Source organism: Piliocolobus tephrosceles, chromosome Y (assembly GCF_002776525.5).
Source record: "Piliocolobus tephrosceles isolate RC106 chromosome Y, ASM277652v3, whole genome shotgun sequence".
Taxonomy (NCBI): Eukaryota; Metazoa; Chordata; class Mammalia; order Primates; family Cercopithecidae; genus Piliocolobus; species Piliocolobus tephrosceles.
Window position 1 is genome coordinate 13,792,391 of NC_045456.1, and position 5,608 is coordinate 13,797,998.

A 5,608-nucleotide genomic window follows, 5' to 3' on the forward strand; every position below is an offset into this window, starting at 1 on the left:
TGTGTGTGTGTGTGTGTGTGTGTGTGTGTGTGTGTGTGTGTGTGTGTGAATTGTTAGAGAGAATAAGGCCTGTCTTTCTTACAGTCAAGCGGGGCTTTCCATATCGGACTAAAAACCACATGCACACACAAAACACTGCAGGGTGAAGGAGTCTTGAGTCCTAACTGAATACACAATTCCACATTCTTTATTTCCTCCGCATTAAAACCACAGCCGTGCCAACAGCAAAAGCACCAACATTGTAGTGCTCCATCCTCCCACCAAGACTTCACATGGAAAAGCAGCTCAGGAAAAATCCACTTAGGCTCTGGGGAAAGGAGATGCAAATGCTTTTGTTCTCCTCCCAGACCCTCTGGGAAATCCCCTTTCTGAAGCTGTTACAATGCACTGATCTCTAACTTGCAGAATACTTTCCTTAAAATGATGGTTAAGGAGTAAGTCCAACAAGGACAGAGTCTGAAGATTTTTACTGTTAGATTCTGCCTCCTCTCCCCAGCCCTCACCTAAAGGATAAGCTTTATTTGTGAAAAGGAAAGTGCAAAATTGGATATATACACATTCAGTACTTGATAAGCGTCTAGAAAAGGAAAATCTGTGAAGGCTACAATCATCAAGTGTAAAATGAGGAAAATAAATACCGCCAGAGAAGTCTTGCCTACCTTGTATACACAATCAAGTGTTCTAGGAAGCGACACGTTGGGTAATTCTACATATTGTGCTAAGAGGAAAACGGAAATGGGCCGGATTAGGTCTGAAGAAGAAATGGTTCATTGTTTGGCATTCTTTAAATGCTGGAGTAATTACTCAATTATGGGTGTTTCTCATATATTTAAATAATGCAAATCCACAAGCACTGGAAGAGATTAGAAGATGTTGTTCTTGTTCATTCCTGTCTTGCTGGTTTAGGGGCATCAAAGGAAGGGTAAATTGCAAAGATCCCTAAGGGGACCTCTCCCCAGGCTCAGGAGTTGGAATGGGGACAGGGTGAGGTTATTTCTTGGTGTTTTATTTCATGGCTTTATGTAAAGACATAAACTTTAGGCACTTATTTTACTTGTATTCAAAAAAGTCACTGTTTAGATTTCTTGTGTGGACGGGGAGCACTTTTCTCAACTGGGAGTTCCTTGATTTGCGTAGATGTGTCCATTTTGAAAATTCAGATTTTTCTCATGTCCTAATCTTCCACGCCAAAGACATGCAGGGTATTCCCAAAGCGTCCACTGTGTGGATAAAGCTGCCAGTCTGCGTATGGTTCATTTTACGCTTAATTCCTGTGTCTGGATGCGCATCACAAAAAAAAAAAAAAAATCCTTGGCATCGGTAAACGGCTGTCATGCTTTAGGCACATTGCATTTGTGCCTGGGTGATTAAAATTCAGATTTTTAAAAAAATGTAGACCAATTTCTCTCCCAAACTTAGAAAACTCAGAGCCACTCACTTCCTTCCTCTCCAGGTCTCCTCTTTCAACCTTACACTTTTACTTATTTTCCTCCCCTTCCCATGGGTTCTGTTCAACAAAATGTGAAGGGGCCAATTCAAAATGTATTCCAAGCACACCATAATTTTAGGAAGAGGCAGCGGCTGTGAGCCAGCACACTACACTGCTTCCTCCTGGCTGGCTTCTCTCTTATTTAGGATTAGGACTCTGGTCCCCTGTGTATTTGAAAAAACAGATCCTTAAAACTGCAGACCTCTGCTTTATGAGCCAGGCAGAGCAGCTCAGAAGTCTCAGGCTTGCAGAGACAAGAAGGAAAATTTATCTCTCTCAGAAATGAGCAATCTTTGTTTTTCATTTGGTGACGCTAGCATTAAAATTAGCTTCTCTTGTAACATGAATGGAACCGTTTCTGGACACAGGTAAACCAAGATGATTGTTATATATCAGTGACTCAACTTGGGGGGGGCGGTGATGGTGTCCCTGTCCCCCAGGGGACATTTGGCAATGCCTGGAGATATGTTTGCTTAGCATAACTGGGAGAGTGGTGCTCCTGGCATCTAGTGGGTAAGGCCAGAGATGCTGGCACACATCCTGCAGTGCCCACAACAGCCCAGCACCAGAGAATGCTCTTCCCCAAATGACACCAGTGCTGAAGTCAAAAAACCCTATGAGATATATATAATTTATTTTTATTATTTTTTTTGAGACAGGGTCTTGCTCTGTTACCCAGGCTGGAGTGCAGTGGTGCAATCACGGCTCTCTGCAGCCTCCAACTCCCAGGCTCAAATGATTCTCCCACCTCAGTCTCCTGAGTAGCTGGGACTACAGGCATGCACCACCACACCCGGTTTATACGTATTTGTAAAAAAGGAGTCTCACTATGTTGCCCAGGCTTGTCTCAAACTCCTGAGCTCAAATGTGTAATTTATGAGAACATTTATACTGCCCAAGCTTTATAGTGGGAAATCAAGGCTTGGAGAATGTAAGTAACTAGCCCAGTATGACCTGACCAGTGCTAAAATGCATCAGCCCTAAGACCGAAGCCCAGCTATCCCATCTGACCTCCTGTATTCATCAGGGCTGTACAGAAAAATAGCTCCAATATATATATCCAAAGTCTCTCTCTCTCTCTCTCTCTCTCTCTCTCTCTCTCTCTCTCTCCGTCTCTCTGTCTCACTCTCTGTCTCACACACACACACACACACACACACACACACACACACACAGAGAGAGAGAGAGAGATTTATCATAAAGAATTTGCTCATGGAATTATGGAGGCTGATAAATCCCAGGATCTGCAGTTGGCAAGCTGGAGAGCTGATGATGGCACAGTTCCAGTCCAAGTCTGACAGCCTGAAAACCAGGAGAGCTGATGGTGTCAGTTCCAGTCTGAAAGTGAGCAGGCTTGAGATTCAAGAGGAACCAATGTTTCAGTTTGAGTCTGGAGGCAAGAAAAGCCCAACATTCCAGTTCAAGCAGTCATACAGCAGGAGCACCCTCCTACCCAGCCTCTGTGGTGTGGTCCAGCCAGGCCTTCAACTGATTGGGCAAGGCCCACCGACACTGAGAAGGCAATCTACTTCCCTCAGTCTACAATTCAAATGTGGATATCATCCAGAAACACCCTTACACACACACCCAAAGTAATGTTTGACCAAATATCTGGGCACCCCATGGCCCAGTGGCCCAGTCAAGTTGACACATGAAATTAACCATCACACCTCCTGACTTTATAACTAGTTGTTCTTTGTTTCTATGACTCTTTCTTTCTTTTTCTCTCTTTTTTTTTCCAGACAGTGTCTCACTTTGTCACCTAGGCTGGAGTGCAGTGACGCAAATATGGCTCACTGCAGCCTCAACCTCCTGGGCTCAAGCAATCCTCCCTGCTCAGCTTCCTGAGTAGCTGAGACCACAGGCACAAGCCACCATGCTTGGCTAATATTTTAACTTTTTGTAGAAATGGGGTCTCACTATGTTGCCCAGGCTGGTCTCAAACTCCTGGACTCAAGCAATCTGCCCACCCTGGCCTCCCGATGTGCTGGGATTCCAGGCGTGAGCCACTGCTCCTGGCCTGTTTCTAGGACTCTTTCTGCTCACAGTGTGGGTCGTGGACCAGCAGCGGCAGCATCATAGGGAAACTCATTGAAATGCCCACCCCAGGGCCATTAGTTTGCGAAGCATCATATTACACCCCATGGAAGAGGATGGTGTGGGGGTGTAGGCATCTAAAAAAACTTACCTTACAATATCGATTCACAGAGCCATCTGGGTAGTATCTGCCTAACTTCACCTCATAATCAAGAGGGGTTTATTTATCATTTAAGAGGTGCCGAGCCCTATGCCAATCCTTGAGCAAAGTGTAATCACAAACCACTTTCACACTTGCTCTGCATGATAAGCACATTGAAGAGCCTGGATCTGTTTGTGACTCAGCTTTAGGCTTACACAGTAATGTACAGTCCAATTTCCCTGGTCCAGAGTAGAAATGGACAAGAAGCCAGCTGCAGGCCAACCGCACTGTAACAGAGCTTGATTTTTGCCTTAGCTTCCTATGCGTCTCCCCTGCCTGATGTCCCAACCCAGGGTCAGCTACATAGTTTGTGCTCTACATTTTGCAGTGCAAAGTGAAAATGCAGGACCCCTTGTTCCAAAAAAAAATCCCAAGAATTTCCAGATGGTAACAGTGGACCACTAAAATAAGCACGGGCCCTTTGGAGCACAGTACCCTGTACGATTGCACAGGCAGCAGCCTTTGAAGCCGACTCTGTCCACCTTTCACTTCTAGTCAGGTGACCTTTGAAAATTCCAAAGAGACAACAATTTTCAGTGACAGCAGAGGAGATTGTTTTGGGGAAAGGGGCTCTGTCCCTGCAAATCAAACTACTTGCTGCCCAAGCCTTCTCCGCCAGCCCAGTTACTTCCCCAAGGTCAGCATGACCCCATTGGCAGGAAGAACCTCCACTGCTCTTGACTCTCTTGGTTCCCTGGTGCTGCGGGTTGAATTGTGCTCCCCTACCCAAAAAAAAGGATATGCTGAGGGCCTAGCCCTGGGTACATGTGGATGTGGCTTTATTTGGAAATGGGGTATTTGTAGATGCGGTTACTTAAGATGAGGTCATACTGGAGTAGGGTGGGCCTTGAATCTAATATGTCTGGTGTCATATCATAAGGAAGGGCAGAAGGAACGCCCTTCTTAACCAGGGTCATGTAAAAATGAAGGCAGAGATTGGAGTAATGCGGCCACAAGCCAACGAATGCCAAGGATTTCTGGCAAGCACCAGAAGCTGGGAGAGAAGTATGGAACAGATTCTACCCTGCAGCCTTCAGACAAAGAGTGGCCGTGCCTCACACCTTCATTCCAGACTTCTGGCCTCCAGAACTGTGGGAGAATCGATTTGTGTTGGTTTAAGCCATCAGTTTGTGGTCCTTTGTTACAGTGGCGCTAGGAAACTAACATGCCTGGAAACTTACCCCCAGGCTCCTGCTGCTGCTTCAGTAGGGAACAGAGTCTATAGAACTCTGTTCACAGGGTCCCAATCAGTGCTGGGAAATCACAGGAAACAGAAGCCTGCCATGAAAGCCCCCAGAGATCCCACCAAACCCAGGAGCCCCAGACAAGATATGCTGGACCTCTCAAGTACATGCCATAAACTGTAGCAGCCGATATCCAGTGTAGACCAGAGGCAAACCAGAAATGCTCACATTGGTCATGAGTTGCCCAAAGTTCAGATTTACCTTGGATCCCTGGCTATCCAACTTGCAGATGAGCAAAGTGTGGCTCTTTATAGAAGCATTCCAGATAATCCTAAAGGAGTGATGAAATTAGAGTTAGAATGAACAAATAGAACTTACAAGGATTGACTAGATCTCAGCTTTGAGCATCACTGGCTGCTAACATCACAAAAAGAAAGATGGCCAGACCCAGTCTATGGTACTTTATTATAGACGGAATGAACTAAGACACCAGGATTTCTCACAGTAGCACATCATGTCTCTCTCTCTCTCTTTCTTTTTTTTTTTTTTTGGAAAGGGTTTTTTCTCTTTCCTCGGCGGGTATACAGTGGCGCACTCTCTGCTCACTGCAAACTCCGCCTCCTGGGTTTAAGTGATTCTCCCACCTCAGCCTCCCAAGTAGCTGGGATTACAGACACCCACCACCACACCTGGTTA